We start from the raw sequence: 23,571 nt of genomic DNA, 5'->3' as shown, positions 1-23,571 counted from the left end.
AGTTTGAGGTGAATGTCAATGATTTTACGAATAACAAGTTGATTGTTTTTCAAAACAAACAGAATATCAATAGATCTAAATTTATGTTATCATCAATATTTAAACGACACGTGACCGTATAGTCATAGGTGTACATGTTATTTACGTAGGCCTCAAACCAAGAATAGATCCACGCGTCTATTTTTGGCCAGGAAATTCAGTCTTATAATCAGTCGTGACAGTTTTCTGACGTCATTATTTTCAGCAGCTACTTGAGTCATGTGTAAAGTGTGCGCGTGACGTCTCACAAAGTTCAGATAGCTGCCAAATTGATGATGTCATACAGGAATCCGAGGAGACCCTGGGGATTCTGAAATCGTCTAAATAACTAACTTAATAGAAAATGTTATGCTGTGATTTGTCTGTTTTTAGAAAACTTGACGGAATACGGTAATGACAGTGTATTTTGACAAGTGTAAATAGGTCAAGAAATAAAAATACTTCGGCCTTTAAACTTCGAAAGAATTGAGCTCAGTGTGGCGAACCTCTTCATTTAAAAGTAAACTAAAGTGCAAACTAAAATAGAGGGACCCGAGCTAGAAAACCCGTAAAATAGGCCTATTAAATGAATAGGCCTACATAAATGAATGTGCCTTCCTATGTGTTGTTCTTTGTTGTTTAACGCCACTTATTACATACGAAACGACCGTTCATGTGAACACACCTTGGCGTTTTAATCCGTTGATTACCTTCGACTTTTAAAGCGTAGCCATGTGAACGTGTAGTAGAAGCCAAAAAGATACAAATATGGAAGTATACGCCCTCAACTCATCTATTCCATACATTTCAACATAAATAATCTATAGATAAAAAAATATAAACAATGTTATAAGATATTGATACTATAAGAGGGTTAATCGTGGTCAATCTGTGTTAGGCCTATTTGGTTACGATGATCAACAATAACTTTATTTTTAAACAATTCATACCACGTAAGCAGTTAATCCGATAATTCAACAATCCGTTATTGTGAAAGGTCGCAAAATTAAAGCATTGTTTTAAAGAATCATAATCAGTAGGCCTTACGTATCGATAGAGTATCTTTTTCGTTATGTGTTTAAGAAAGGTAAACACCTTTACAGAATTTAAAATAATATTCTTTATGCAATTTATTTAACATAATACCTCAGATATCCAATAATTCTACTAAGAATCGTTCAGACTTAGTTACTTACCCGGGTAAGTTAGTTACGTACCCGGGTAAGATAGTTACGTACCCGGGGTAAGTTAGTTACGTACCTGGTAACTTAGTTACTTACCCGGGTAAGTTAGTTACTTACCCGGGTAAGTTAGTTACGTACCCGGGTAAATTAGTTACGTACCTGGTAAGTTAGTTACTTACCCGGGTGTAAGTTAGTTACATACCCGGGTAAGTCGGTGACCTTTTAGCGATAATGACCCAGAAGTCTTGTTGTGACCCGGGGGATAACTAAGCCTAGTCGGGTTCAGTAAAAAGGTTGGTGATTGTTAATTTGTAAAATGGTCTTATAATAGGGGTCGTGTCACTATGGGTTTATTACAGCCATCATGGGGGTTTACAGCAGGTTTAAATACTGTATATATTAATTCGCGTCACTTCTCGTTACGCCTTGGTAAATCCGTCGCCATCACGAGTCAGTAATAGTCAATTCCCATTTCGATTTACTGATTTCAGAAACATAATACGACACGACGTTATGCGACACGCGAACACTTGTTACACACGTCAGAAAACGGACAGATTTAGTAGGCCTATACTACTACTGTATATGGAATATTATTATCACATATTTGTGACATAAGTAATGCTTGTATCGTCGCACATCGTGCTAAAATATGAACAAGATATCTCTGCAGAAATCGTTGATCTTTTAAATATTATTAAATTATTCGTTTCTAAAGCGTTCGTGTGCGTCAACATTTGACGCAAATGTAACGCGTAAAAGTTCAACCACTTGTTAAAGATGCCGGTAGCTCAATGTGTATTAACTAAATATATTTTGCCAAACAAAATATTGACTTTAACCATCCTGTTTTCCTGCATTTTATTCAAAATCAAACGGCGACAAGAAGTAAAATACTAGAAACAATGTTTTCGTGAAAATAGGGTCATCATTAATTCATAATTGCGAAACCTCTTCATTGTCTATTTTTGTAGCCACATCCTATTCACATATCTGATGCCATGATGGTATACCCGAAATACCTCATTATTTGACACCAATTGTGACTATCACGTCACTACCTACGATACCGATTCGAGTATAAAATAATGTGCTGTTTGTTATATGATGACGTCACACACGCTATAGTTCATCTCTTACATAATTACATAATACGCGATATCGAACCAATTAGACGTGCGGCGACATAATGACTTCACAGCCGTGCTCGATATTATTGGACCAACAAACCTACCGTGTGACATCACACGCGCTATTTAGCAAATCGTAGTGCGTTTACTGTTATTGTTTTATAGGTGTCATTTCGCGAAAATAAAATGAAAAACATGTTTATCGTCGACGGTTGATTATTACTGTTTTATGCTTTGTTGACGCAGCACATTCGCATGAACTTAACTTAATTGATTTAGGGCGTCGTACGTTTATACATGATCGTTTTTAGCGATTTTGTTGTTGTTACATTGGAACAAGAATTAAAGAAAATAGATATATACATACTTCCTTTATTAAGGGGACACTTTCAGGACTCACCAAAGTGTCCCCTTAAGTGTCACATAAGATCTATTGCCATTCGTTTCAGGCAGAGACGAGAGTTATTTCCTGTTCCCTGATTTCAAGAACTTTTGATAGGGTTGTCCCCCTCCCCCGGGGAGTCATCAGGAGGACTTCTACTGTAAAATAAATACAATACAACAGACCATAGTAATAATGAGTAAGTAAGTAATGACTGACGAATTTTACTCACAATCACCATAACTTACCATAGGTCAGTCTGCGTCAATTCGTTTTTTTATACCAGCTGGTCAAACGCTATCGAACCAACTCGTTGTGTGTTGACTTGATTTTTCAATAGACCTCATATTTACTCATTTGGATAATGGTACCCGAGTGCCCTAGTTTTTTGTTTCCATACCAATTACCGAATTTTCTAACGAACAAAGAACATAATATTTAATAGGCATACTTAGTGCAGTAGTGTGTTTGGCTTAAACATTAATGAGATTAAACGCGGGGTTGTTATTATTTATCAAGATTTAGTTTTTTTTATTATAATTATTAAATGCTTTGATGATTAATACGATCAATTCTGGATCAATTCCATTACGCATAATAGTTGTTGAATATACGTAAATACATAACGTCACGGTGATATAATAACCCAGTAACCGTTGTTTATTTATTCACTAATATCATTAGTTGGCATTATAATATGAGGCCGCCGCGACAGTAATATAATATGTTTATATATTACGATACAAATGAATCAAGCATAAAAAATGGATCCCAATAATCACTGTTGCTGTTTTCAGCTCAGCTCAGATTAATGCCGCAACAGAAATCATTCAATAGTTTGTTGCAAACGTCAATATTATTTTATTTCTATAAAAATAAAATGTGTGTATTTATGCTTCAATGATTAATTTATTATAGTTTATAGTTTGTAAAAAATCGAGGGACTAACAGAATGCAAAAAGATTGAATTGAAACCACCGTCGTTCATTATCCGAATGACGTCAATGTTACCATGGAGCAACCAATGACAGGACGTTTTACAGAACTAGACGGTACTCATTGCTAATCACGTGACAGCGCGTAGGGCGGCCACGGAAAGGGTTGATTTTACTTGCTGTGTGGATGAGTTAAGTACCGGTGCTTACCTAGTGTCTTTGAAAATATCACTTATTTATCTTAATGAATTACTACATTCAGGTAACTAATTAGCATTCCAGGAGCTGGTCGGAGCTGTGTTACATGTTTTACCTTTATTTGAGGGATTTACACCAGGTATAGAGAAGGTAAGTTAACTTTGTTTGCAATGCAAAAACCAATGCTGATTTTGGTTTGTGGGCGACGATAATGCTTGCGGTTGTTTTTCTGTTGTCCGCGGCTCTCACAGCTGATCGGACTGCTGATGTTTTGTTTTTAGTTTGCAATCGAGGCCTAGGATTCTTAGGCCTAGCTATGCACTTGTTGGCTTGACTTTGCATTTCAGTCACATATTATTTCATATCCTAAATTGTGTATTATATAAATCTAGACAATACAGCATATTTGATGGTTAACACATGAGAAATAGGACACGATTAAAATTGTTAAAATGTTATTTAATGTTGAACAAATTGTAAATACGGTTGGATTATTAAGGCAGACACTACTCGCTATATCCTGCTTTGAGATGAAGGGGTACCGTGGCTCAAACACTAATCCGCTCAGGCTAGGGCCAGGCCTAGCCTAGGACAGTATACTTCATTTAATTTCCCTGAAATTTTGACTACTGTTCTCTCTACATTCATTGTACTCACAAGCCTAACCCCAATTCTCCATCAATAATAATAAAAACAGAAAATTCATAATTTTTCGAACATGAACATCACCCCATCTTTCAATCATTATTGTTTATAAACTCAATCAGACTTTATTTAATTTTTTCTCTTCTTCACACAGAAGTATATTCCATTTTAAAATATGGTCAAAGTTTAATAAAATACGTTACCTTGATATTAATTACAGTATTGTTGTTCATTCATTTACTTTAGGCCTACATAGATTACAATAAATGCAAAAAGCAATTTATATTCATATAGAAGATTTCTATTTTTAAAGTACAGTATCTTGCAGTTGATTAAAATTAAATTTTTTTATCAGTCACTGTAATTCAACGTTTATTTTTAGCTTTTTGAATACCTCCCTATATTATTAATAATATCACTAAATTTTTTTTTCTGTTATGTTATGAGCATTATTAGAAACACCACAATGAAACTGCATTGTTGCAATTTCGTCGAAATTCTATTTTTAATCCGTGTTATTATTGTTATTGTTTGCACAATAATACTGTACCCTGCTGTATTTTACCTACTTTTTCCGGCCAATGATTTTATTGTGTACTGTGAATATGTGTTCCTTTAAATACTTTAAAAATTCATTCTGTATTTAAAAAACTTAGTTATTTATGTATTTTAAACATTGTCAGATGTTGTGGGAGTAGGGGTGCATCCCCATTAGATTATGTACTGTATAGCACATTGTTAAAAATCTCCATTTTTCCCCTCCATATTTCAAAATAAATTGCTTAGCATTGCTGTACTCATAAAGGATTGTTATTATTTATTTATACTGGGTGTCAGTGACCTCTTCAGTCAAAGACTGGTCTCCCAGAGGGCCCAGTTATGATCAGTGATTGGTGATGTACTGTACTACTGTAGTACACCGGGGTAACCCCCTACTCGTCTTGAAAGATGTACTAGGTTCTTTAAAGTGCACATGTACTAGATGTGTACACTGGACCTACGGTTTATAGTCCTTATCCGAGAAGACTCGTTTTACAGTACCACCAGAACCATGGAGAGAGTGAGCCTCGAACCCTTGCCGATTATGGCTACATAATTACGGTTGCACTGTCCTAACCGCTCGACAACTAAATCACTGCAAGCTACTGTAAGCTTAATAAGTTGTAAAGCGGCTTATTTTACAATTAAAGTCTCAATTAATAATGGTTTTGTACAACATAAAAAAAAATCAGTGATGATAATCTGAAATTATCAAATTAGTTTTGAATAACAAATGACTATAGTTGTGTATCATTTACTTTTTAAACATTTTTTTACTAAATCAATATTTAAAGAGAAAGTTTGGCTGAGCTAGAATGTATGTAGGCGTATGACATACTACAGTACATTACTATCATAAACTATAGTAATACACAGTAAATAATTAAGTAATTAATTTATTTATTACCTGGTAGCTTTCTAAGTATGTTTTTTTAATAAAGGACCCTGGAATGATATTATTAATATTTCATGGAGATTGCTATTGTTTTATTGTTATTCTACCTTTCATTGTAATTTACTGGGACTGTTTATTGTTTTGTTAATGTTATTGATTTCTATAGTAAAGTGTATTATTAGGTGATTGTATTCAATATGGTAATGAGTAAGGTCAACAGGGTACTACAGTATAATAATAATATAAATATTTACTTTATTTGTATGTTTACCCTTGTACTGTATGTTCTAAAGCTCTGTCTATACTATCAAACTAGACGTGCCTAAATATGGTAGTAATATGCCCAAATATGGTAGTAATATTACATTATGTCCATATATGGGAACATCACATAAGGTACTGTATGATATACAGTAGTATACTGTAGACAGCTTAATTAAGGTAGACAGCTTAATTAAGGTTGACAGCAGCATTTGTTAGATTCATGAAATAAAACATTTATTTTGCTATAGTATCAGTAATATGCAAAGACAAAGCTTCAACATTAGGCCAAGTTTGGTCTCTACTCCAATTGGGAGTAAAGATAATCAGGCCCATTGGGGCGATTCTTATTTGGCACAACCTAGGCATATGCTATGTCTGGTCAATCGATGTGTCGTCGCCAGAACCCACTATAGAAACCGCTAAACTTTCAAGGTGGGTGTCATGAAGCTGAATTTAAACATAGTTTGGTCATCGCAAATCAAAGCTTGCCGTACAGTACTCCAAGATGATGTTTAGTGTTAGGTATTACAGTACTGGATTTCACTGTTGAGACAACACCAACTGGACTAGCCCATTGTCTTTTTTAAATCTTTCTGCCTTTACAACAATTCAATTGGCCTGGCCATAAAATTGGTTTTGTGTAGTAATTGTATTTAATTATTCATTAAAAATTCATTTATTTTTTATGTTATTGATCGGTTAGTTTGCATTAGGTCACCCTCAGCATGTCTGTGTACAGTACTGTAGTTATCTTGGAAAACCGCGTAGCTTGTCCCACGTAGAATCTATCTAACGGAAACCACCCGTCCGCATTGCGTTGTGTGTTACTGGTCATAAGGAATAACATAACAGTAGATTCTATATTTTTATTACCGTTAATCACTCGTCTGTGTAAATTGACCTTTAGTGTACAGTACCTGATAATATGTTGTATTGAATTAATGTGCCTTGATTTATACTATTGGTATGTGAGATATGTAGTTCCTTGTTAGATCAGAATTTACTGCAGCTGTTTGTGGATGTCCTTTCATTAGCTTGATTGACCAGGGTAATGACAGTGTCAGTTGTGCGGTGTCATCGGTGGTCGACAATCTTTACTTTGGCCTGTACAGTAAGACTTTGGAGGTACTGATAGTAAATAGGTCTAGGTTCCTGCAATAGTCATGGTATTCATACCAAATTGCTAAAAAATTCATTGCCGGTGCCCTAAGTACTAACTACTGCATACAGTAAGTACATGTATAATATTGCAGAATCACTGAAGGGTGAGCAATAGACCATTTTGTTACAAATTTTGACAAATTTTCAAACTGCATGCAGTACAATGTGGTACAGTATAATACCTGAAACAACAAGCCTGTATGAATATTTATCAATGTATGTCCCTTGATATACAGTACCTTGATCTTGAGACATTTGAGGCTGTGTGTCCCTCGATCAGTGGCGTAACGCACAGGGCATTAATTATTTGAAGACTGAAGAAATAATCATAGTACGTTTTTTTGGTGATCTGTGATTTAACAAATGTGATCATGTAGTATGTTAACTAGCTACTGTAATCAGATTTCAATTTCCAATTATATTTTTTCTGATTATCAATAAAAGTTTATTCTGTACGTCATCTAAACGTCTGGTGGGCTCCACTCCACTGAATGTTCTATTTTCTGACATCAGAACCAAATTTCTGCAGCAAGCATAATTGTTTTCAAATGGCCTTATTGGAGATTTTTTTCGGAATAGCGTGATAAATACTTCATTAGGATAATTTAGAACAAGTAATTGTTTCCTTTACCATTAATATTATCAATAGTTAACATTATTTAATAATAACAATAACACATGGTGTCAGTAAACAATGCTATGCTAATGAATGTAGTACTACCTGGGTATTTATATTTAGTTTGGTCCCTACTGTAATTTTACAATTTGTAGGCCCTGCCACCCCCAACTCCACCTTCAAAATTTTTGAATTCAGTGTTTCATACACAGAAATTTAAACCTGTACTGTACAGATACACTAGTAGTAGTAACAAGTGATAAGTATAATGCACAATTCATTTAATCTTTTAAAACACCTTGAAATCTTCTTTCAACAGAATAAATCACAATGGTTATCAATTTAAACCAAAATACCTCTTGTTAATGTTATCAACAAAATAAATTAAAGATGTCAACAGGAAGAAGATGCCTTCTGATTGGTTGACTACAGTGGAACTGTAACGTTTTGAGACCCTTCACGCTATTGGCTACTCAAATTGACCACTTAATATAAATTGCTCATTATATAGTGAAGTAATTGTAATTTTATTGAAGTTTTGTGACATTGTTGACCTTTGACACAATCATGATTATGTTTCAAGAAACATTTTAAAATTAACACGTTACCAGAAGATCACAACATATTATTGTTAATTTTATCTTTCCATCTTTAACCTTGAAAATTGATCAAATTCTCAGTAAAAAATATGTTCTGTCTCTTTACAGTATGTGGTGTTTATTATTATTTTATGTATAAAATAAAACATAATTAGCACTTTTTATAGTTTAACTTGAACTCCTCTGAATTTTTTACATTTTTTTCAATATGACATACATGTATGAATAAATTAAATAATATTATTCATTATTATATATTTACTAACTCTATAATAATTTAACTTATATTTCTTATTAATATTATTAGCCCTGCCACATACTGTACTGTCAGTTATAGATTAATATTATATTAATTTTATTATTAATTACTGTACCCTGTAGTCTCTATAATAGTACTACTAGTAGATTATTTTTGCTTTTTTTATATAATAATTTAACTTATATTTTTTATTAATTAACTGATGACATAGTCAGTTATAATGTAGATTAATATTATTAATTTTATTATTAATTATCCCTGTTGTTGAACTGTAATCTCTATTTGTGGTAATAGTAGATTATTTTTGCTGACTTCAGCAGTATGCGTCGTCGTCGGCAAGTAAGCCTAGTGGTCCATGTCAATTTCAAGACGGTTATTATGTTAAGTGATGAATAGATAACTACAAATATCTGAGAGGCTTCAAATGGAGGCAGCTGTGGCCAATGATACGTTCTTAAGACACTTATTCTGATGATAACGCAAGCAAGAAATACTCCTACAGCATTACGCATTGTAAAGGCTTATAAGTATTTTACTATAAATGCCAATTCTTATATAAAAAAAAAAATGTATACACCGATATTTATAAAAAAAAAATGTTTTCAAACATATTTTACGGGAGTGTTCCATCCAGCAAAAGCTAATCATTAGGGACCCTCATAAAAATACAATTTTAGTTTAAAAAAATAGCGCTTATAAAAATTTTTAAAAATCAATAAATAATTGATTATTGCTAGTATAGCTTATCTACAGTATTTTACTATAAATGGCAATTTAAATTTGACATTAACAATTAAAACAACATACAACAATTAAAAATTAAATTTAAAGAAATAGAATTTATAAAAATAAAATGATAAATAATATTATTGCGTGTATCCCACAATTAAAGATTGTTTATTTACAGTGGCATACCTTTTTTTTGATTAAACTTTCAACAAGGCACACTGGGAACTAGAAAAAAAATCAGAAAAGTGACAAGGGAAAAGCTCACTATAAAACAGTTCCTTCCCAATAACACAAAAGAAAATTATTTTTTTATCAATATAGAAAAAGAAGATTTAATTAAATTTATTTTTTTTTAGAAAAGAAAATTGAATGGAATTGGATTAACTTTAATATTCAAATTTTATAGACATGAAGTTAGTGTAGTTATCTTTATATTATCAAAATACTGCATCTTGATTTAGAGATCTTAACAGCATTTTTATCTGACAGTTGTTTTTATGTAAGCCATGAATCAATATGCTACCACATTAGAAAGTTCTCTGAATTTTAGAAAATTTAAAATCTAAATTCATAACAAATCCATGATAAATTGAAAGGTATTGTGAAACTTACTGCATCAATATCATCAATATTTAAAGTGTATTACATGTATTATTAATTAAATATACAAAACCAAAACCATTGTACATAATTAGAACCTTATCATTGATCAATCATTGTCTCATGATTCGTATTCATGATGTCAATGCTTTACTGATGACATCACTGTATATTTGATGACATCACTACTAACCATAATGACATCACGATTTTATATTTCATTATTGAACAATCAATAGTAGAAGTGTATGACTCATGTTTGATTGTTATTTTTGTTGTAATAAATCTTTTTACAATATTATAATATTAAACTTGAACTTGCAAAAATAAAAATCATTAAAACGTTTCAGGGAGAACTGATACTGTAGTGTAGTATGGATAAATTGAAATTATTTTAGAATTACTAGACTAGGAACACATTTGTTCAGGGGAAACTTTGTTGGGTTCCAAAAATGGGCCAGGGAAATACTGTATAAGTATATTATTACTTGGGAAGTTGAAAAATTAAATTTTTTTTAAACTGCCAAGATCATTTTTTAAAAGGGAGTTGGAACATTTTAGTACACTTGGATTAAACGTCAATGTTGACCAAAAAAAAAATGTTTTAAGGTAGAATTTAACATACTCTGTGGTTGATGTGAAATTATATTAAAATTAATGCAGATTATATAAGAAGATAATATATTTTATTTAAATGAATAATTTTGTTCTATGAAAATAACATAAATAATATTAAATCACTTTACTGGAATGTGAGCTAGTTACTGTATATGGTACGACAATGCTAAAAGAGCTTTAATTAAGATGACATAGCTTTGAAATGATAGTTATTATTGAATGTAAGCAGGTAGTTAGCATAAATCCAAGGACATTGTAATGTTTACAGGTAGTGTCATCACCATCAGCCTCCTGCTAAATAATGAACGTGAGTAAACATTCAATTCAAATCTAGATAAAGCTATGTCTACACTATCAAACTAGTTTGACAAAAGAGTGATGTGCCCAAATATGGTAGTGATATGCCAAAATATGGTAGTGATATGACATCATCATGTCCATATATGGGCACATCACATTTATTTTGTCACATACAGTAGTTTGATAGTGTAGGCAAGGCTTTGGATCCTCTATTTTTACATGCTTGTTAGACCAGAAGTTGTAAACAGAGGGTGTTAGTTTGGCTTTGTTAGAGTTTGTATGGTTGTAATAATTTTGTAATTTAATTTTGAGAAACATGGTTTTATTCAGGAAGAGACAAAGAATTCTTTCCAAATATATTTTTGCGTTCTATTTATTTTTGTTTTAAATTTATTTTGTATCCATTATAAAGTCTTCCTTAAGAATGAGTAAAAATCACACTAATTTAAAATTTAAATATTTTCTTATTTACTGTACAGTACCACCACTGTCCACAATGCGTATTATCACTTGTTTTTTTTTTGCAATATGTTTATACTTTAAATGTTTTTGCTTAGCTTTAAACAATCTGATTTTTTTTTCACTGTAAATTATCACCAACATCCATTTTGATTCTGACATTTTTTTTTTAATGCATGATATAAATGTAATACATTGGATTTCTTTTGAGAATGACAGTAACCCCATATAGCAAAATGTCAAATTTAATAGAGAATTTATGTATACCCATTGGTTTCTTCGTAGCCCTCCTATTGGCTAACGTCTCTTTCTTTTCATTAATGCGTCCTTTATACTACGATGGATTCATGCATTTTGTATGACAAATTTCTTAAGTGCTTACGAATAATATTTTCCTATGATTTTTTTCAAATACTTTGATATTTAAAAATTAATTCGATAACCACTTCAAATGTATAATTGTCATCAGAATAAACACTTTTCCTATAGAACCTTTCTGATTGTTTTATAAATTAATAATTAAGACAATGTTGTATTAGACACAGTTAAATATTAATTGGATAATGTGATTCATCTGTACTGTATGTTTCATATTCATTTGTATTGAAAAGATTCCATGGAAATATCAGATTTTTTTTTTATGTTATTCATTTAAAAGATGTATTGTCCCCACAAAACATGAAAAAAAAGCTGAAAAATCTTAGCTATCTTAGCTATTTCGTGCCTGCTTACAAAAAACCAACAACAGCCTTCTCTCCGAAGAGAGGAATACATTACAAAAATAAGAATTTTAACATATACATAAATATCACACCCCTGTCGGATAATGGAATAGTCCCTTCAACAGCGCCCTCCGGTAAGACACGCACCTTGCATTGTCATTTTTTTTCGTAACACTGTTATGTGTGCATGTCTAAATACAAAGAAAACAAGTGGAAGAAATTTAATTTTGTAAATTTTATTAATTTTTTCTATAAAAAAAATAAAAAAATAATGATTTCGCTATTGAAAGAAACTGTTTACTTCCAGACAATGGTCTTCGGGTTGGCTATTAAGGTTTTCTCAGTTAAATGATTTTTAAAAAAAAGAATCAAATTCTTGGTCAAATCAAAGTGAATACTGTATCTACTGTACAGTATTTACAGTATTGTGACATTAAAATGGCCTACAGTACTGTATCTAATAAACAAAATTTAAAAATTATTTTTTCAAAGGAACAATATATCTTTAATGTAAACATTAACTCAAAATAATATATTTCAAAAAATATTTTGTGAATAAATTAAATAAAATTGGAAGGGAGTTTATCATTGAAACATATTCCCTAAGCCTCAGAATGACGTTTGATTTAAAGAAGCAAGGACACAATTTTCACTTTTATCTCCCAGATGGCAGGATAGTAATACCTTACAATAAATATTTTTTAAATTTTTATTTATACCTGGTTGATAAAGAAGGTTTAGATTAAAAAGATGATGAGTTATTAAACCGGTTTTAATTAAATTTTCTTAGTCGCATTTAGTTTTTGCTTAAGTGTATTAAGAAGGTCAACTGAAAAAAAGGTGTGTCAACATATTTGCTTTCTTTTCATAATGAGAAAAATTATGTTTTTTGCTTGTTTCATTATCTAGTCGTGGGGTATAAAATGGCGTTTTACACTTTGGAATTATCGCCAATCTGTACAATAAATCGTAAAATGTCTGGTGGCTGTTTAGGAGAGTTGACTTAAATAAAATGATCAAATCTTTTTATTTTACTGTAATTAATGTACAGTAACGCAGAAGAAACATCTTTATTCTATTTCATTATTTTTTTGAAAAATTAGTGTTAGGTGGTTCAATAATGGAACTTGATTATTTAGTGGTTCTGCATCATCAGATTTTTTCCCTTCTTTTTTTTCCTTTAGTGTAAAAGTGCTTTTGTATTTGGTGCTATATAAGACAAGCATTATTAATATTATTTTAGGGGTTTGAACAGTGGATATATTTGGATTTCATTTGATGGAATCCTTGTTTTTAATTCCTATGCTATCTGTAGCATTTGATTCAGTCTCATGGACACAACCTGTGCGTTGTACTGTACCATCAATTTTCCCCACACTGATTTCTTGTCGTCGTCTTACTGGATTTTAGACAGTCTTTCAGATTAGATGTTAAGCTGTTGGGCTATATTATACAGTACTATATTTGCTTCAAGTCCATTCCAACCCAATTTTGTCAAAGTATTGTAAAACATTTTTTCCCCACTCTAAAATCTTGTGAAGCAGTCTGTGCTTTCTGATGTCTTGAACTGTATGCTAGAGTGTGCCTTATTGTAGTTTATGTATGAGATGTTAATAAACTTGCATTTAAGCTATTAGCAGTCTTTCTCTCTGACCTTTAATATGAATAATAATTCTAATATTATTCAAGGATTAGAGAGGGTCATTCAGGGAACAACGAATATTTAATACTTACAGAATAATCAAATTCTTTATTTCTTTCAATATTAATTATTATACAGATCTTACAGAATATATTCTTCATTTCTTTGAATTCTTTATACAGAATGCATAATTTTAATAATTTTAAAAACAAAATATGTAAATAATAGTAAAATAAATGAACTCCAGATTAAAGAACAAATTATTAAAATTCAATTTGTTATCATTTTGAAGAGTCTGATGAGCTTTACTCATCTTTTCTCATACCTTTCTTTCTCACAAATTATTTGCAAAAGTGTCGCCGAAAGCTAAGAATATTTGAATTTCGATTTTTTATCTGAAATTATTCAGTGGATCTTTTTATATTCATTTTTTTAATAGAATGTAATAGTTATGATTTAATTTAAAAGGAGAAAAATGCTAGACCCATCTGTAACTATTGTCTCTCCTTATGTAACGCTATTCATACAATACATGTTGGATTTGATCATCTCATACCCGCATACATGAACTTCCAGTTCTGTTGCATTGTTGTAAGGTTTTAAAAGATCACTACTGTATTTTAAACAGTGAGTCACATTGTGTTATTTCTTTGTATTATCTGCAGTGATAAAATGCTAAACATTGTCATCTATCGTGTGTCATAAACCTTTAATTGATATGTATCATTGTGCTTATTAAATCTGTTTAACTTGATTAATCCAATGCTTATTTTGGAAGAATGTTTTTGTTTCGAATTATCTCGATGGACAACACTCTTTGAGAACTGATTTTTATAATGCTGTTGTCTTCTTACAATAATATGAACAGCTTTCTTGTTTTACTGTAGGCAGTTAGTAGTGAGTATGCGTAATATAGAACGCAATTAATACTAACTACATAGTACCAGGTGTTATGTTAATTTGATTATGAATATCATGGTTATGCTAATGAGGCCAACTTTTGAAATTCAACATTCAATATTGTGTATTACCTGTGTTATTTCTCTTAATATACAGTAAAGGATAATCCAAAGTACTGTCATTATAATCATTATTAATAATGGTCATCATTTTGAAACTTAAGAATCAAATTCAGAATTAATTTTTGTGGGGATTTTTTTTGGATACTGACCGTTAATATGAACCAAATTAAAAAAAACAACTATTAATACAGTAATTAAGGACAAATTATTATAATTTATATAAAAATAATAATGTTTCTCAGATTGTAGTAAGTTCAAGATTTAGAGAAATTAATTTACGTAAACGATAAATAATTTTTAATCCGAAACATCGTACTGTACGCAGTCTAGAATATTAATTGTGTAGTATTTAATCAAACATGAAAAATGTTACTTACTCCTACAGTATATGCTCCACCCTTAATAGCCAACCAGAGTCTTTTCTCAAAGCAAATATGGTTGTAGTAATAATCACTAATTGTTTTGCTAATTTGCATATTGCACACTTAAATGAGTTTTATCCAGTATGAATTTACCTTGAACTTCGGACGTTGAGAACTAACTCATTTGTCCCTCCATCGTCATAGCTGCAAACTCTTCAGTAACGTACGGGCGAAACTTGATGTGGTGGTCAGACCAATATTTAGCAATGCCCGATTTGAACTCATTGACCGATTGTGCCTCTACTACATGACTGGGTAATGAGTTCCAATCATCTACAACTCTTACTGAATATGCACTCTTTCTAACGTTTTATTTTATCTTGGGTTTAGAGACCTTGAAACTGTGTCCTCTAGTTTGTTTATAATTAGATTTTACAAAGAGCTTCTCATCATTTATTTTCTCATACTCATCAAATATTTTAAATGTTTATAATACATCAGCCCTTTTCTTTCTAAATACTAAAGTAGGCAGGTCCAAAGCATTCAACCTCTCTTCGTATGATTTGTATCTTAATTCGGACACCAGCCTTGCCAGCAAAAAAAACCATCTAAAATGATAGTTTATTTTTAATTGAAAATTAACATTATGGTAGTTAAGTAAACTAGAAAGAAACAAACAATTTAGTTACTGCAGTAACTGCAATAGACAAATTTAGTTACTGCAGTAACTGCAATAGAATAAATTAGTTACAGTAGCTGCACTAACTGCAGTAGAATAATTTAGTTAGCTGCAGTAACTGCAGTAGAATAATTTAGTTGGCTGCACTAACTGCAGTAGAATGATTTAGTTAACTGCAGTAGAATAATTTAATTGGCTGCACTAACTGCAGTAGAATAATTTAGTTAACTGCAGTAGAATAATTTAATTGGCTGCACTAACTGCAGTAGAATAATTTAGTTAACTGCAGTAGAATAATTTAGTTAGCTGCAGTAACTGCAGTAGAATAATTTAGTTAACTGCAGTAGAATAATTTAGTTAGCTGCAGTAACTGCAGTAGAATAATTTAGTTAACTGCAGTAGAATAGTTTAGTTAACTGCAGTAGAATAGATTGCTGTTCGTGGCTCTTCAGCAAATTCATAATTTTGTGTAATAAAAATAGAATTCCATTTTCTTTATTATGATTTCTTGTAATTTTGATTTATCATCCGATGTTTCAAAGAATCTTAAAAATGTTTGCATAAATATTATGTACATTGAATTATTTTTTAATCTGGAAATGTTACAGTACATTTGTTTACTGTGTTATAATAATATTTAAATATTTTTACCTTGTTCTTATACATCTTTGCATCAACTTGCTTGTTTTTATTTTGAATAATTCTAAAATGTGACCTTTACAAACTTGCCATTCCACACGTCCGACCTTGTACAGGATTTGAACCCAAGCCATTGGGCCTAGTAAGGCTTACTGTACTGTACAGTAGTTGTGACAGCACTGCACACACATTGAAAACAGAGTTCATATATTCTTTTGTCTATTTTGTATTATGGGCGTGGTCTCACACATGAAGGCGTGGCTCATGGATGATACCTATTGTCTTTGAAGGGTCCTTCAATTTTACTTTCTGAGAATACTCTCTCCTCAGCAAAGGAATTTGTATGAATGGGCGTGGTCACCCACATGAAGGCGTGCCTCATGCATGATACCTCTGTGTTTGAAGGGTCTTCCAATTTTTCTTTTGGAGTTATTCCTCAGCAAGGAAAGGGCCAAAGTCGGTTTATCCAGGTAGATATCAGCACTCCTAGACTGCCATTCACAAACTAGTTTGTGTAAACTTAGATTCTACATTTTCCTAAGCATCATAGTTTCTATTAAATTGTGTTGTCGTACTATACATAATCCGTACAATCACTCAAGATATTTATATACCATAAACAAAGGTATTTACAGTAATTAACACATTTAGTAATATTCTATCTAAAACTGTTACTTAATACCAATACAACAATCTAACTGTATACCATATTATGTAAATTATAATTCAACAATCACGAATGTACATTATAATCAGAGATTAAGTATTTTTCACTAATGGCGTCTGGCTTCCCCTTATAGATTTAATAATGTATATTGCTGCTGTAAGATGTCTCGGGATTCAAATTGGGCTGTTTAATAACCAATGAATTTGTTGAAGAATAATTTGAGCAGCGAAAATTAATGTCTACAGAATAGTAATAGTATAATGTATGCTAGTAGAGGGAACATTTATTACTGAACTAGGCATCTAATGAAACTTATGTTAATGTCATAGCAAGCAGAATGCCAAAGGTTATATCATATATAAGTGATAAAGTAGCACATAAAAAGATTCGAATAAAAAAACCTGCGAAATAATACAAATTAATGTTTATTTGAAACAATTGTGTATAGTTTTTGTGATTTTACGTAATTAAATTTAACTGTAATTAAATTTTGTTTATAATTTAATTTGGTTGTTCCCCAAGTAGGCATTAGTGCTTTGCGAATGTTTCAAGCACATTCCTCTGAGGGCGCTATTTTTCACATACAAGTAAATATATTCTAAACCTTAATACAGTAGCGAGTCAAATGGCTGAGTGGTTAAGGCAGGGGTACCGTTTGCCGTACGTAAAGAGCCAACAATATCGGCATGCGTTTGAGGCCGACTTGTTCCTAGTTCTGGTGGTGGAACAAGTCTTCTCGAATAAGGTCTATAAGTATAGGTCCAGCGTACACAGTTTGCCAGTGTCTACTTTAAAGAACCTAGTCATTCGAGAGGAGTAGGGGTAACCTAGTGAATGGGTTCATAAAAAAACACGTGTTAGGGGGATTGCTAAACTGTACAACCTATCTAATACGACAGTGATTCATTTACTATTGGTAATCCTTGGCCATGTGCTTCAAGAAATTGAAAAAATAAATAAAAATCTGAAAGAATAAGGTGGATACTTCAAGTTTATATGAATATATATTATTTCAATTTATGTACATTTCCAGATGTCTCTTACTGAAACATTAATAATAATTAATATTATTTATACAACTTTTAGAAGCTAAATGAAATTCTTAGAATGTTACATCACAGTCACAATTTTGATAATTCATAAAATAAGTTGGTTTATCTTGATAATATTATATTTCATTCTTTACCAATCTTAGCAAACTGCCTCAGAACATATAGGAAATATAATCTGTTGTATAATTAATATCAAAATAACTATATCATCTGCTGTATTTCATTCATCACAATATTCCTCGTTAGCTGTATTTGTTGTCGTAATCATTAAATCATTTTTCCCCGGAGTTTTTACGCACGTTTGTAGGTCATCACGTAACGACCGACTGTCAATCAGCCTACATACGCTAAATGGATTGATTGAATTGAACTTATTTGAATATCTCACATAATATCAGTTATCAATTACCTATACAAATTAAGGTTATAGAAAAATGTTTCTCTGTCTTGTCAGGCGGTGTGAATCGCTCTGCGTTGGTTATCGCTTTCTGCGGCAACATTCTCTGAGGTCCAGAACTGATGATGCTAATTGTCCAATCTTTTTCCAATCCATTCTTTTAAGCTCTGTGTCTATACTATCAAACTAGTTTGACTTTAAAAAAGTGTGATGTGCCCCAATATGGTAGTGATATGACATCATCATGTCCATATATGGGCACATCACATTTTTTTGTCACATCATTGTTTTTAGAAAAATGTTCTGTGTAAAAATTAAACTATATTAGATTAGTGATAGACTTACTGTAATAGTGTATAATAATTACAATATCTACAGTACCTACACCACTCCCCCAACTATTCTCCCCCCCCCCCCTTTGTCCCACCCTGTCATTGAAGGACATCCAGGCAGTGGCCAACTAATGAGAAGTTACCAAATGCTCAGGCATCTATTAAGCCAGTGGCCAGCACACTAATGAGCAATAACCTAACCTGTGTTCTTTTGCTAATCATGCATTGCTAATAAGGTTGTAGTGACATTGATTTTACATATTAACATCCACTGCACAGCTACTGTATTGCGTCGTAATTTGACTGCGGAATACGTCGCTTTATCCCGCCATAAGTTGCAGTAAGGACGCCCAATTAGGTTGATTAAATTTAATATCTGGACAATGAATTATTCAGTTCATTTATTTTTAAATCCAGTTAGTTGATAATAAGAGCATGCTGCTAGGAAACATTCAACTCTTCCTAGTCTCAAATGGTTGGTTTTCCTTCAGAATGCATATTAAAGATTTTGAATATGTAACAAAACCAGATGATGATAAAACGGCATAAACTGGCATTTTGTTTCAAAGAAAAACTTGTTGTTTCTTGATTGCAGTTAGGAAGAGGACACATTTGGGACCAAGCAAAGTGTCCACTTAATAGGAGTGTCCCTTGAATAGAGATGGCTGTAGTGTTTAAAATATATATTTTCCATTTGTTTGTGTCACACACATAGAGCTGTCCCTTGGGTTGCATGTACTGTACAGTAGTGTTAAAAAACTTAATCATCCATTTTTTTACTAGAGAGTGTCCCCTTAATAGGAGTGTCCCTTGGCTATAGTGTTAAAATATATATTTCCTTGTTTGTTTCATAGGAAAGTGTGCCCCCTTAATAAATAGAACTGTCCCTTGAATAAGGGGTTGCATTATGTATGTGTGTTTAAAAAACAAAATCATCCGTTTCACTGGAGAGTGGCCCCTTAATAGAAGCGTCCCTTGAATAGAGATGGCTCTAGTGTTGTTGTTTTATTGGAAAGTGTGCTCCATTAAAAAGGCTGTCCCTGAATAGGGGTTACAGTACATGTACAGTAGTGTTAAAAAATCATCCATTTCAATGGAAAGTGTCCCCTTAATAGGGGTTTTTCAATTTCTACTGTACTTGTAGTTACCGGTCACAGATTGTGAAAAGAATAAATTACTACGCGAAGCTCGTTTTTTGTCATAGTATTTGTGATTTGTATTGGTTGTATAATTATGTTTACATCATGTTTTAGGTCATGTTACAGTATAAATGTCCAGCTCAATTACTACGCAGAGTAATTTAATCACATTCTACAAATGATTATTATCTATAGTATGTAGTTACTAATTCAGATAGAATCTTGCTTGACTTAATAGAAACCTGTTTTATTAGGCAGTTGTTGCATACTGGTATAATTTAGGATTATTTGATCATGAAGAAGGCTAATTAAATCCATCTAGCTTTCTTAATTTTAAATTAAATTTACCATCTATGTCATACCTAGCTTATCCCTGGATAAAATTTAGCCTGAAGTGAAACGCCATTCATTTTTAATAAAAATGTATTGTTCGCTAGGTCCTACTTACTGTGTTGTATTGAAATCGGTATCATTGTTCGTGGTGGAACCATGTGGTCCAATACAAAGGGTGGAATTGTACTGTAGGCTCTACAAAAACCCCAACCATATTTGTGTCAAACTAGTGTACACAGAGCTTTAGAGTGGGTTTCAACAAGTTTTTGTGCACATAAATAAAACTAGGCATAAGAAAGAATAAGGTATAGACAATCTGCCATATTATAAACGTTCTATACAGTATTTCTTACATGTAAAATAATATTAAGAAAGAACAGAAAGAAAATATATGATATTATCAACAATTTATTACAGTATTTCTCGCAGTTTTCACTTCAATTGAAGAAATAAATTCTGTCTCTCGCAACTAGAAACTGTACAATATATTACAAAACTTATATTTACAATCTATAAGTTGGTCTATGATATTATAATCGTTCTTTTTACAGTAATTCTTACAGTTTTCACTTCAATAGAAGAGTACTGTACTGTAAAATAAGATTTGCAACTAGTAAAGTCTGTACAATATATTACAAATACAAAACTCACAATCTGTAATTTGGAAGTCTACAATATTATAATCATTCTTTTACAGTATTTCTCACAGTTTTCGCTTCAATTGAAGAGATGCTCTCAAATGACGTCGTCGCATAAAGAACTAGAAAAGCACACATTATTGCATAACTCACAATCTGTGACATTTTATATCTGCACGTTGGATAATGAATTAAGCAAAATGAATGCTATACTATTCTTCAAAATGAGATATTTCAAAAAGCAATTGAAATCAAGTGTCAATTTTGTGAAAACCAGTGCTAAGAACATTCAGTGTGCGAGCCGAGGGATTTGCTGCCTGACAAATAACTTAAATGGATACAGATTACTACTATTTTTTATTATTATTCAAATAAACTTTAAACACTTTCGAACAGGTTGAAGTAATGTATGCTTAGCCAGTGAGGAGATATAATTTCGTAAATCGTACTGTAATATAATACATACTCTACATAGTCTATATATAAATTGACGTAAGGATATATTTAATTTTAAGAAACCTTAAAGCTCTGTCTACACTATCAAACTAGTTTGACAAAAAAAGTGTGATGTACAGTACCCAAATATGGTAGTGATATGCCCAAAAATGGTAGTGATATAATGTCGCCGTGTACATATATGAGCATATCATATTTTTTTGTTGCATTTAAAGGTTTGATAGACATAGCTTAAAACCAAATTTGTATGCCTAAATTCACTAATTTGTCTCTGCCTATTATCTCTGTCTGTTTTTTTTTTAGTGTGTTTAATTTCATGTTTTTTAATGTATTCAAAATTCCTAAATTCTACCATGCAGCCCAGCTTCCACAGAGAAACTATGTCATGTCACCTACTTTGTTTATAGCTAGCACTTTCTCTTAAATATTATCTAGTTTACATCTCCAAGAGTAATCAGATTTAAGGCCTTGTTCAGACCATGTAGGAATAAGTTACAGTAACTAAACTTATTTCTCCATGTTCAGACCTAGGTACTTACTAATACGGTAAGTGTTGTGTTGATATGCACAGTTTTATTTTAAACGCTAGCGGTGCTTGATAGAACTGCACAGCTCCATCCAATTGTATTGATGAGATGGCCTAATATGTCTGGTTTTCCAGAAATACAGGTATTCCTTTGTGTTTTTAGTGGTAAAAAAGAATTTGGTACCTTTTGGACCTTTAGAAAAGTCTGATTTTCGAAGAGTTTCCAGAGAGTATTTAGGAGAGTTGACTATAGTATATAACACCCTTAAAATAATCAAGGTTGGGTTCCATCTCTACTATAGGAGAAAAGTTTGGGTTGTATTAGATTATAAGCAAAGTATGTGCAGACTTTAAAATATGTTAATTTGTATTTGTCATATTTAACCCTGATATTAATTCACATTGGCGTATTTGACGCTATTGATATCTTACCGTGTACATACATAGTGCAATGGCATTTAGTTGGCTTGACTCCACCAATCCCCTGTTGATTATATCCTCATAATTATCATAGTTATAATTATTTCTTTACACACTAATTCTCTAGCGTCTTTAACCATCAATTCTTTACGGTGATTCTGTATTTAAAATTGTTACATGTTACCTAAATTCTCATTCTTTTTCGGACATTTGTAGTGTTATTTTCACATGTGCATTAGGCCGTCCCCCTTATAATTGTGAACAGAGAAAAGGGGATGATATGTATAGTTTTAGCAGAACATTTTCATGATAACCACAATATTAATGATATACGGGTTACTGGCATAAAACAATGCAACTCATCCGAACGTGACCGTAGACGACTAGAAGAACGTATAATTTTTCAACTTGGAACTCTTAAACCCAATGGACTTAATGTGTCTTTTAAATCATTTAGGAATTGAGTTCTATCTTGTCTATCTGATTGACATGAGTTATTATGTAATACCTTTTGTTTGTCAATGCTTTTGTCAATTTGTTATTTGCTTGTTCATTGTTACGCCCATATAGCCCATAATAGACTCCTTTGTTTTCTAGTGTACCTTTTTCTATATGTATTCGTCGACTCTTTTACCAATATTCTATCAGTACCTGATGATGACCTATGGTCGAAAGTACTCGTATAATAAATATTTTATTTTGAAGCAGAAGCAAGAAATTTGTCTGTTTTATTTTTATAGTTTTAATGTATGTTTTAAAAGAGTGAATTCAAATAATGTCTTGATTTTATAGGCGTGGCTGGGCACTTGACAGATGTGTTTCAAATACAATAATACTGTAACTTTCTATTTTTACACATTTATCAAAGCTAAAACTGAATTTGGTACAAAGAGATTTTTTTTACCCACAAAGACTTAACGATTTAGAAATGCTAATAATAGATACTGTAGGTGTGGTGCTTCTTTTGGTTTTTAAATTGTTTTGTTAGTTTTTGTATACAGGGCCTCCTGTTA

The 23,571-nt window shown here is 31.8% G+C and overlaps 1 protein-coding gene across 3 annotated transcripts in view; it reads left to right on the top strand.

Moving 5' to 3' along the window:
* The first annotated feature begins 3,825 nt into the window (after positions 1–3,825).
* LOC144855796 (plasma membrane calcium-transporting ATPase 1-like) overlaps positions 3,826–23,571 on the top strand; it is a 53,544-nt gene continuing 33,798 nt past the window's right edge. For all 3 annotated transcript variants that reach the window (XR_013614866.1, XR_013614865.1, XM_078713735.1), the window contains exon 1: positions 3,826–3,997. The gene's annotated coding sequence lies outside the window, so the exon portion shown is untranslated. The remainder of the gene's footprint in view (positions 3,998–23,571) is intronic.

This window comes from Antedon bifida, chromosome 11 (assembly GCF_963402885.1).
Source record: "Antedon bifida chromosome 11, ecAntBifi1.1, whole genome shotgun sequence".
Taxonomy (NCBI): domain Eukaryota; kingdom Metazoa; phylum Echinodermata; class Crinoidea; order Comatulida; family Antedonidae; genus Antedon; species Antedon bifida.
This window is presented reverse-complemented; position numbering and strand designations above follow the sequence as displayed.